We start from the raw sequence: 12,525 nt of genomic DNA, 5'->3' as shown, positions 1-12,525 counted from the left end.
CAAAGACACATTTTGCTGGATGGTGTGTTTTCTAGAGCAGGGAGATAGCTGTTGCTGAGCTTCAGGAACAAATATGGACTAGGAGTAAATCAGGGAGTCTCTGCTTTCTCTTGGCAAATAGTCTTCATTCAGTTCTCTGGTTGGATGGTTTGTCTCTGCTTCTAAATGCAAGTGGCAGGTAACGGGTCCACCCACACTCACAAGCTCCCAGTCTGTTCCAGCCAGTCAGTTGGCATCATACCACACATAATAAAAACAAACAACAACAACAACAACAAAACACCTTTTATTTCACTAAATATTATGTTGTGTGCAATTTCTCATGCTATTAAATATCCTTTAAGAATATTCCATCAAATGAAGATAATTTATTTAATCAATCTGCTATTGTGGCCATTTAGTTTCTAGTTTTTTTACTCTGATGCTTCTTTTTATACATCAATCTTAGTTTATAATTAGGACTATTTTTGTACGATAAACTCCCACAGGCTGAGGATGAAAATTCTCTTGTTTGAAGATATACATGTTTTAGTGGTCTTGATTCTGCCAAATTGCTTTCTGGAACAAGCAAACTAATTCACACTCCCACGCTGCTTGCAGAATATGTATATAAGATGTCCATCTCACTGCGAGTTCTTCAGTATTTTACCTTTTTGCCATTTTGATAGTTGAAAAATGATATGTAAATTTTGTTTCAATTTATCCTTTTAAAGAATGCTTTGAATAGCACAATATTAATTTGTGTAGCTGTTCCTTTTTTGAATCCTATTTATCCCCTGTCTAATTTGTGATCATTTGACAAAAAGGTACCATTGCCCCTTGAGGTTGTAGACTGTAAAATTTACACACCTGGACATATGAGCCCTCTGAAGATGTTCCTAAATTTTGTTAGAGACACATGTGGAATTTTCCCCATATCTCCTTTGTAATTTCTCTTATTGATATTGTTATTAGAAAGCCATGCCTTATCCAAAGATCAGTTAACATTCTAATATATGCATTCTTCAGTCTTTTTCAAGATGCTATTTTTTTTTCAGTACAAAAATGATTTTTTTTCCACAGGGGAAGTTAAAGGAGTTGTATTGTTTCAAGTTTCTTTCATTTTATAGGAAATGCTACAATGCATTTCATTTTACAAAAAATAATTTTTTGAAAGTACTTTTTTGTCCCAGTCTTTATGCTAAGTTTTCATGCAGTATTTTATTTGACATTCACATCAATCCTATGAGATGGATACACTTACCTCTCCTGTTTGGGTTAAGACTCTTACAAACCAATCATTATCTCCTCTGAACTTTCTTGCATTATCCCACATGTCAGCTATTGGGGAACACCTCACGTCCAAACGATAACATATATCCTGAAGATATGTTATGCTCTATCTGATATACTTGTGGTAAAGATTTTCTCCCATTCTATGGGCTCCCTTTTCATGTTCTTGATTGTTTCCTTTGCTGTAAAGAAGCTTTTTAGGCTAAACCCATCTCATTTATATTCTTGATTTTGTTTCCTGTGCTTTAGGTGTCTTGTTGAGGAAGTCAGCTCCTAAGGTGACATGATAGAGATTTGGGCTTACATTTTCTTCTAGTAGGAACAAGGTCTCTGGTCTAATGCCCAGATCCTTGATCCACTTACAGTAGAATTTTGGGCAGGGTGAGAGATAGGGGTCTAATTTCATTTTGCTACATGTGCATTTCCAGTTTTCCCATCTCCATTTGTTGAAGAGTCTATCTTTTATCCAATATATGCCTATGGTGCCTTTGTCTAGTGTGAGATAACTGAATTTATGTGGGTTTTTCTTTGTGTCTTCTGTTCTGTACCACTGATCTACATGTCTATTTTAAGGTGGACCAATACCATGCAACTTTTGTTACTATAGCTCAGTAGTATGGTTTAATATCTGGTATTGTGATGCTTCCTGCTTCACTTTTCTTGTGAAGGATTGCTTTGGCTATTTTGGATCTCCTATTTTTCCAAATGAATTTCATGACTGCTTTTTCTATGAAGAATATCATTGGAAACTTAATAGAAATTGCATTAAATCTGTGTAGTGCTTTTGGTAGTATGGCCATTTTGACAATATTAATTGTGCCTATCTAAGAACATAGGAGATCTTTCCATCTTCTCAGGTCTTCTTCAGTTTTTTTCTTTAGTGTTCTGTAATTTACATTGTAGAGGTCTTTTCACCTCTACAGTTAGATTCATTCACAAATATTTTATTTTCTTTGAGGCTTGTAAATGGGATAGTTCTCCTAATTTCTCTTTCAGTTGATTAATCACTGATGTATGAATATAAAATTAATATAAAGTTAACATCCATAAATCAATTGCATTGATTTATGGGTGTTAATTTTGAATCCTGCTATTTTGCTGAATTCATTTATGAGTTTTATAAGTTTTCTGGTGGAATTTTTTGGACTATTCTAAATATAGAATCATGTAATCAGAAAATAGTGATAGTTAGAATTCTTCTTTTTCTATTTATACCCCTTTAATTTCTTTCTTCTGTCTAATTGCTCGGGCGAGAGTTTCCAGGACTTTGTTGAATAGAAGTGGTGAAAGGGGGCATTTCTGACTTGTGCCAGTTTTTAGAGGGAATACTTTCAATTGTTCTCCATTTAGAATGATATCAGCCTTGGATTTAGCATATATAGCTTTTATAATGTTGAGGTATGATCCTACTATTTCTAGTTTTTCTATTGTTTTGAACATAAATGGATGCTGTAGTTTGTCAAATGCTTTTTCTGCATCTATTGAGATAACCATGTGATTCTTGTCTTTTTTAAGTCTATTGATGTGATGAACTACATTTATTGATTTCTGTTTGTTGCACCAACTTTGCATTCCTGGGATGAACCCCACTTGATCATGGTGTACTGTCTTTTAAATATGCTTTTGTATGCAATTTGACAGTATTTTATTAAGAATTTTTGCATCTATGTTCATCAGGAATATTGGCCTAAAATTTTCTTTCCTTGATGTGTCTTTGTCTGGTTTTGATATTGGGGTGATACTAGCTTTATAGAATGAATTTGAAAGTGTTCCCTGCTTTTCTATTTCACGGAACATTTTAAGGAGGATTGGTGTTAGTTCTTCTTTAAAGGTCTGGTAGAACATGTCTGAGAATCTGTTTGGTCCTGGGCTTTTCTTTCTTGCTAGGCTTTTGACAGCTTCTTCAATTTCATTGCTTGAATTTGATCTGTTTAAATTTTCTATGTCCTCCTGATATAATTTGGGTAGGTCATGTGTCTAAAAATTGGCTGCTATCTTCCAGATTTTTAGAGTATAAATTTTCAAAATAGATTTTGATTATTGTCTGTGTTTCAGTAGTGTCCATTGTGATATTTTCTTTTTTTATTGTAAATTTTAGTAATTTGAGTTCTCTCTTTGTTAGATTGGCTAAGGATTTATCAATTTTATTGATTTTTTTTTCGAAGAACCAACTTTTTGTTTCTTTTGTTTCAATTTCATTGATTTCAGCTGATTTTAATTATTTCCTGTCTTCAACTGCTTTTGGTGTTGATTTGTTCTTCTTTTTCTAGGCTTTGAGATGTAATGCTAGGTTATTTATTTGTTGACTTTCTATTCTTTTAATGAATGAGTTCAATTTAATGAACTTTTCTTTTGCACTGCCTTTATAGTGTTCCAGAGATTTTGGTATGTTGTACTGCTATGCTCCTTTATCTCTAAGTATTTTTAAATTTCATCCCTGATTTCTTCTGTTATCCATTCATCATTCAATAGCATATTGTTTAGTCTCTAGGTGTTAGAGTAGCTTCTATTTTTTATCATTGATTTCTAATTTTATTTCATTATGATCTGATAGGATGCAAAATATTTTCCCTTTTTTTTTTGTATTTTCTAAGAGTTGCCTTGTGGCCTAAGATATGGTCTATTTTAAAGAAGGATCCATGTGCTGCTGAGAAGAAAGTGTACACAGTTCTTGATGGATGCAATATTCTGTATATGTCTGTTAAGTCTAAATTATTAATTGTATTTTTTAGTTCTATAACTTCTTTATTTAGTTTTTGTTTGGAGGATCTATCCAGTGGTTAGAGAGTTGTGTTTAAGTCACCCATTATTATTGTGTTGTGGTCTATTTGCTTCTTGAAATTGAGAAGGGTCTATTTGATGTACATAGATGCTCCAGTGTTTGTGGTGCAAATATTTACAATTGTTATGTCTTGTTGATGTATAATTCCCTTAAGCAGTATGAAATGTCCTTCTTTGTCCCTTCTGACTAACTTTGGCTTGAAGTCCACTTTATCTGTAAGAGAATGAAACCCCTGCTTGTTTATGAGATACATGTGAGTGACATGTTTTCCCCCCTCCATTTACCTTCAGTCTGTGGATGTGTTTGCCTATGAGGTGAGTCTCTTGAAGATAGCATATTGGTGAGACCCCTCCTTTTCTTCTCTCTGATTTCCATTCTCTTCTGTGCACACTGTGCTCAACCCACACTGACAATTTTCCTATTTCTTTAACAGGTCAAGTTCATTTATGACCAAAATAGCTCATCCTCTATTAATCACTCTGCAAATTTTATTGAATTGTTTCTATTCAAAACACCCTTAATTATTGTATGAATATATATTCATTTTCTACACAATAATTTATGAAGACAGGATCCTCATCTATTTTATTTATAATAGTGTTCTAAGCATGGTGCATTCATTTTGTATTACCTTTCTAATAAATTTACATTTTTAATTCTAATAGTTAATTGAATTTTTGGGGGGCGAGGGGGCTTTTAGGTAGCCATCCAACAAATCATGTTATTTGCAAATATTAACACTTTTGCTTATTTCTGTTCAATTGTATACTCCCCCAATCCCCACTTTATTGCACTGGCTAAAATCTATAGTACAACACTGAGTGGAAGAAGAAATTGTGAACTTTCTTGCCTTAGTCCTGATTTCAGGGATAACTATCATAATTACAATATTAATGATGATGTTTGCTGTAGGATTTTTGTAGATAGCCATCTTTATCCACTCAGGCTGATGTAAAAAACTACCATAGAGCAGTTGACTTACAAATAACAGAAGTTTATTTCTCACAGTTCTGGAGGTTAGGAAGTCCAATATTAAGGCACAGGCAGATTTAAAACCTGCTTTCTTGTTCATTAGCTGGTCATCTTAACCTGGCGATCATCTACCAGCATCATCACATTGGGAGTTAGGATTTCAATATATAAATTTTGATAGGAAAGAAACAGTCAGTCTATAGCAATAAACTATAAGACTAACAAAAATCCCCAATTTATAATTATTATGAGTTATGATAAAAAGGTTTTGAATTAAACAAAATTATTTTTATGAACTATTAAGATGTTTATTTGATATTTTTTATTCATGAGATGAATTATTATAGCAAATTTTCAAATGCTAAGCTACCCTTGCATTTTTGAAATATGCTAAGTTGAATCAGTATATATTATCTTTGTTATATGCTATTGAATTCAGTTTGCTGGTTTTTGATATATAGACAGGCCACAATTAACAACTGAAGAATATGTATAGACAGGCCACAATTAACAACTGAAGCACTTTCCAAGAAACATATTGTTAGACACTTTTGTCATTGTGAAAACATCACAGAGTGTACTTAAACTAGGGTGGCCATGATGTCACTAGGTGATATAATCTTATGAGGCCACCATTGTATATGTGGTCCATAGTTGGCTGAAATTTTCTTATGTGGGGTGTGACTTAATTACAGTATAACTTTTCACAGTATATTTGAGGTTAATATTGTACTCCTTCATATAAAAAATAGAAAAACCAAAAAATAAAAAAATAAAAATCTTACAACCTTCTGGGTTTATTTACCCTTCCTTCCAGAATTCTATATGTTATTGTATTATTATTTTCATATAAGACATTTACATGTTATAAACCATGCAAAGCAATGTTATAATGTTTGCTTTAAATAGACATGTATTTTAAAGAAATTAAGAGAAAGAATAGTTTTTATAATTATACAGATATTTACCATTTCTGACCCTCTTCATTCCTAAGATGTCAACTTTCTATTCATTTCAATTTCCTCTAGAAATATCAATTTCTTTGATATTTTTTGTATTGCAAGTCTTTTGGTGATAGCTTCTCTTAGTATTTATTTGTTTGGACTTGCTTCTAAAAGGATGTTTTTACAGGCAAGAAGCCTGCAGTCATATGAAGAACTGTTTTCCTATATGTAATGAATCATTTTTCTCTGGCTAATCCTAGGATTCACTTTCATTTTGTTTGTTTGTTTGTTTGTTTTAAAGCAATTTAGCTATAATATGACCAGGCATAGTTTTCTTCAAATATATTCTGTTTAGGATTTTCTGAGATTTTTGAATGTATAAATTTGTCTTTCACCAATTTTCAGAAAATTTTAATTATTTCTTTAAATATTTTCTGATGTATTCTTTCTTTCTTATTTTAAGACTTGAATGATTTGTATGTTAGAATAAAAAAAAAATCACCCCACCCATTCTGTAGTCTCTGTGCATTTTTCCAATCTTTTTTTTTCTTTTTCAGATTGAATTATTTCATTTATTTTCTATTTCTCTGATTTTCTTTTTCCTGATATCTTGAATGTCTCATTTTGAAAGCTCTTAAATTCCAATATCTTTTATTTGAATGTAATTTGTTTTTCTTCAAGGTCAACTTTTCAACTACACAGTGCTACTGAGACTCATTGTTTTATCAATATAATATTGTCCAATTATTGAAGACTCCAGAAGCCAATACCTTTCAGCAAAATAATACATTCACTTACATAATGGTGTAAAAAGTTTGAGGTACTCTCTTTTTACTTCTAGAATTTCCATTTAAAAAAAAATATATTTTCTATTTTTCTACTGACATTTCCTCTCTTTTGTTGTGAGCATGTTAAAGTCGACCTCACTGAGCATACCTTTAATAGCTTCTTGAAGGTCCTTGGAGGATAATTCTAGTCTGGCTCTTCCCAGAGTTGTAATCTGTTGTTTTTCCATTGATAATCAGTTGCATTCTCCTTTTCCCTCTTCTATGGAAGATTTTGAATTGTATCTGGACCTTGTGAAAATGATATTGGGTTCTGTCTTATTGCTCTGGGTTCTTTCATATTGGTCACAAGGGTATTGATTTAATCATGCCAGAGGTGGGTAGCTCAAGTCTGCAATGAAACTGCTTTTTAGCTGACTTGCCATGTATGAATCAGGAGCCAGATGGAGTTCTGAGCAGGGTTTCTAGACAGACTGGCCCTTGCTTTTTAAGATCTCTCTTTAAGACCTTCTTCTTGTACTCTCTGACAGTCCTGGTTCCTTCACATTTAGTTATTTCAGCCTGAAAGATACAGTTTTTTTTTTTTTTTTTCCTATTGGAGGCTTCGTTGTTCATCACTGCCACTGTGACTGTAGCTGTTTAGAGGACAAAGCCATAAAAATGTGAAACTTGCCTCATGCTGATGGTTTTCTCCAAGTCTCCATTTTCTTCCAGAATCTTCCAACTTTTGTTCCCCCTCAAGAGACTTCAGTTACCTATTATGTATTTTATCAAGAGTTTGGAGTTGCTATTTGAGGGAGGACCAGTTTGTTGGGATCTTCTTATCCATCTCAGGAACTCCTATAGGAAGGTTTAATTTTCAGATTTAGTTTCCTAAAATTCTTTTCCAGTTTTTATTTCACTTGGTATCGCTTTTGGATTTTTTTTCTCTGATGGGGGTAGATTCACTTGTTTCATCTAAGAGGATGCATTTGTTGACATAAAGATGTTCATATTATATCCTGCTAGTATTTTTTAAATGCTTGTAGGATCTATGTGATGTTTCCTTTCATAATCTTAACATTATTTATTTGAGTCTCTCTCCTTTATCAGTCTCATTAATGGGTTACCAGTCATTTCTTTCAAGAAACTGATTATCAACTATTAACTTCTATTGTATGGTAGTTCTCTCTTTCATTGTTACCTTTTCTATATTTTCTTTGGGTTTACTTCACTTGTTTCTATAGCTTATAGAGATAAATACTTCACTCATTCATATAAAAACCTTCCTTTCTAATATAATTGATCCTCATTGTTTGTGGTTTCCATATTTGCAAATTCACCAAAGTTTATGTTTATCTTCCCAAATTAATACGTGTCATGCTTTCAAAATCATTTATGGAATTGACAGTGGGTTAGAAATTTGAGTTACCCAGGAAACACCTGCAGTTGAGGTTGAACATAATGATCTTCTGTCTTCTGTTTTCAGCTCTTTTACAGAAATAACCAGAAAATGGAAATAGTAGGGGCAAAAGAGTGTAGTGTACTGTTCGTATTAAAATCTTTCAGTTCAAAGTATTCTTAAGGTTTTATTTTGCTTTCTTCTTTGATCCATGAGATACTTATAAGTGTACTTCTTAATTCTCAAGTATATGCGAATAATTTTGTTAACTGCATTGTGGACAGAAAATATGCTGTTAGGGCTTGTATGTGAGGTGGCTCCCAAAAGCTCATGTGTGAGATAATGCAAGAAAGCTTAGAGGAAAATGTTCTGAGACCCTTAACCCAATCAGTGATTTAATCACCTGATGGGATTAATTGAGTGGTAATTGAAGGCAAGTGGGGTGTGGCTGGAGAATGTGGGGCATTGGGTGCATGGCTTTGGGGTATATATTTGTATTTGGCAAATGGAGATCTCTCTCTCTCTCTCTCTCTCTCTCTCTCTCCTTCCTAATCATCATGTGAACTGCTTCCCTTCACTACACTCTTCCACCATGATGTCTTGCCTCACCTTGACTCCCTAGGAATGGAGCCTGCCTTGTATGAACTGAGACCTCTGAAACCGTGAGCCCCCAAATAAACTTTAAAGTTGTTCTTGTCAGGTCTTTCAGTCATAGCAGCAAAAAAGTTGACTAAAAAATGTGCTCTATATAAAAATCCTGAGAAAGTTAAGAATTGTTTCATGACCTGATGTGTGGTCAATTTTTGTAATTGTTTCCTGTATATCTAAAAATATATGTTTCATCAGTTTTGGGATGTAGCATTTTTCATATGACAATTAAGCCATAATTTTAATGTTCTTCATTTCTTCTTTGTCTGTATTAATAATTTTTCATGCCTCAAACTACTTTTCACGTGCAACAACATGAGCAATTCTTCTAAACAATGATGACACAAAAAAATTTCCTGTGTACAGATAATTTTTATGCTTTCCATAAAGTAAATGTACAAAGGTGCTAGAACAGATTATTTATTCCAATGGTGTTTTCATATCCAACAGAGGGTTGTATGTTAAAGTGTGGTATTAAAAACCCAGGAAAGGGCTGGGGATGTGGCTCAAGCGGTAGCGCACTCGCCTGGCATGCGAGGGGCGCTGGGTTCAATCCTCAGCACCACATAAAAATTAAAAAAAAAAAAGATGTTGTGTCCACCGAAAACTAAAAAATAGATATTAAAAAAATTCTCTCTCTCAAAAAAAAAAAAAAACTCAGGCACTTGACTAATTTTAATAAAGTTTTTCAAACTATATTACTACATCTAAAGTGCATATATAATTTTAAAGAAAGATTATTCTAAATAACTTCTCTATAAAAACAAGTTTGATGGTTTTTGGTCCACTAACTTTACTACTATGAGTATGAACTTTATAGCTTTTAATGTGTAGTAAAAGTATATTCTACCTTTGTTGCAACATGACACCAACAGAATCAAAGGAAGCTAGTGAGGTGCTAACATGTGAGGATTAATCCAGTGAATGGGGTCACAATGCATTCCAGGAGGAGGTATGCATGTCACTAGATTGGGAGATATGGGTCATTCTTCCTTCTTGATTTGGATAATCAAATGCAACAGGAACAGGAGGAGGGTAGTGACTCTGATGGTCATTCCTTCTGTACTTTCCCATTATTTTCCCGCCCTGAGCAATGGGTATCACACTAGAAGAGGTAAGAATATCAGTTCTGAAGTACAGGATCTGAAGTGATACTCAGAGATAACTTTGTCAAGGGCCTGGTAACCTTCTTGGAGATCTCATTGTTGTTTTCATCTTCATTTTCAAAGCTGGAAACCATGAATGCATTGCTTTTCTCTCAATACCAACATTGCAACTCACCTGGGTCTACTGTGAGAGTAAGCTCCTTTGGCAAGCCCAGGTCGCTGTACAACATTCAGCTGTTCTCACAGGCATTTATGACCCAAAGATTAACTCTCTGAAGCTTATTAACACAGGTGCATCTATAGGCCTATCCTTTTGATGGTTTTTCTGGATACCAGTGATATTTCATATTTTCTTGAGGTATTTGAGTTAGTTTCTCAGCAAATCTCTCAACTGTCTCTCCTTTGAACTTACATGTTTTCAAACTAAGCTTGTGAAAAATATAATGACAGCAATTACCTTTCTCATTTTTCCTAGTTGTAGCACTGCTGCTTCGAGGCTGTAGATTCGGTGGCCTTCACCCTGTGCAGGTAGTACTGAGGGTGTGGGATCAGTGGCTTGGAGCTGGGCTACAGGAAGCACAAGTGAGCCTTATCCTGCATGTCCGGCTCTCAGGTTCTGTACTAATATTTCACACACTTGCTTTATTCACTACTGAGAGAACTTTGGTAAAATGTTCACTATGGAAATCCATAGAATGTACAACACAAAGAGGGAATCTAATAAACTAGAAATTAATACTACATTATATTGGCTTATGAGTTACACAATATGAATGTAAGATGTTAATAATGCATAATATGTGAACGGATTGGGAGTAAGGGCGTATATGGAATTCTTTCTAGTAGGATTTTGCTCAGTTTTTCTCTAAACCTAAAACTACTCTAAAAAAATAAAATCTATGATTTAAAAAATCTCCCCTATTATTGTTAATTTGTATATTTTCTATGGTCTTGTCAAGAATTACTTTACATATTGTTAGGTTATGTAACTAAGAGCATAAATAATAAGAATTTTTTATATCTTTCTGGTAAATCTAACCTCTTCCCACATGAAATGTTCCTTTTTATTTATAGTAATATTTCTTCTTAATGACTACTTTATCATATGTTAATACAGCTTCTTTTGCTTAGTATTTGTATGATATACTATTTTTCATCTTTTTATTTTCAACTTTAAAGCATACTTACATATTAGTCTGCCTTATAAGCAGCAAATAGTTGCATTATTTAAAAATCAAGTCTAACATTCTTTTTGTTTTATGATATTCTTTAATCCATTTATATTAAACATAATTACTGACATAGCAGAAAAAGCCCCCCACATCTTATGCTTTATTATTTACTTTAAATTTATCCTGTTTTATGTTACATATGTGTATATATATATATATATATATATATATATATATATATATTTCTTCTTCTTCTCCTCCTCCTCCTCCTCCTCCTTCTCCTCCTCTTTGGTTGACTGATTTTTTAAAAATTATTTTTTTCCTCATTGTTATCTTGGCAGTTTTACTCTGTTTTACTATTACCTTACTGATAGCTTAGAGATTTTAGTTCCATTGTTATCTTGTTCACTTTAATATAAATTAATTTCTTCCAAGACACAGTAAGATATTAACATATTTAAACTCTATGTATCTCCTTCTTAACATTTATAATATTATTATATGTTTTAGTTCTATATGTAAAATCCTGTAAGACACTATTATTATGGCATGGCATACTCAGTATTCACTTGAAATTATCCATACTTTATTTGGCTCCTTCAATTTTCCTTAAATATTTCTATCTGATCTCATTTTCCTTACAACAGATCAATGGCTGTCATAGTCTTTTTTTGGTTACATAACAACACACTGACTAGGCAAATTGTTAATAATGGAAACTTATTTGTCTCATGGTTCTGGAGGCTAAGAATCCAAGATCGAGGGGCTACTTCTGATGAGGACTTCTTTCTGAGCCACAGCGTGGTAAAAGGACAAGGAAGTATGTGAAAGACAGAGAGACAAGATGGGCTGGACTTATCCTTTTATCAGGAGCCCACCCTTATGATAATGGCCTTAATTTACCGATAAGGGCCTTCTTAAAGGTTCCACTTCTCATACTGTTGCATTAGGGATAAAGACAGCAACAACTTTTATTGAGAAAGTCAGGGATAAAAGTTACAGCATGAAAAAAGGAAGAAAGAAGGACTTGAAGAAAAGCAACCTAAAACCTAAGGAGACATTCAAATGACAGCAGTACAGCTTAGAATTATTCTTAATATTTTTTTTTTTGGTGGAGAAATTTCCCAGTTTTGTGTTGTCTGAAAACATCCTCATTTTTCTCTCATTGTTGATCTATTTTATCTAACTTGGTATCTCTTTTCTTTTATCCCTTTAAAAATCTTATTTCATTTTCCTTTATCTTCCATTGATTTTATTGAAAAGTTGGCTGTCACTTCATTGTTGCTTGTTTGAAAGTTAACTATGGGGGAGACGGGAAGATGGCGGCGAGGGGAGTGCATTACCCCCGTGTGCTGCTTCACTGTGTGGGAGTATGACAAGTCAGGACGGCTAAAGGATATCTTGTTAGGAATTTCCAGCAATAGTGGGGTGCTCCGGAACCTGGAGGAAGGATTTCCATCGCA

The 12,525-nt window shown here is 33.4% G+C and overlaps 1 pseudogene; it reads right to left on the bottom strand.

Moving 5' to 3' along the window:
- Positions 1 to 9,671: 9,671 nt before the first annotated feature.
- On the bottom strand, positions 9,672 to 11,999 carry LOC125610523 (annotated as a pseudogene).
- Positions 12,000 to 12,525: the final 526 nt, after the last annotated feature.

Source organism: Marmota marmota, unplaced genomic scaffold (genome assembly GCF_001458135.2).
Source record: "Marmota marmota marmota unplaced genomic scaffold, marMar, whole genome shotgun sequence".
NCBI classification, from domain to species: domain Eukaryota; kingdom Metazoa; phylum Chordata; class Mammalia; order Rodentia; family Sciuridae; genus Marmota; species Marmota marmota.
The sequence above is the reverse complement of the archived record's forward strand: the minus strand, read 5'-3'. Positions and strand labels throughout refer to the sequence as shown.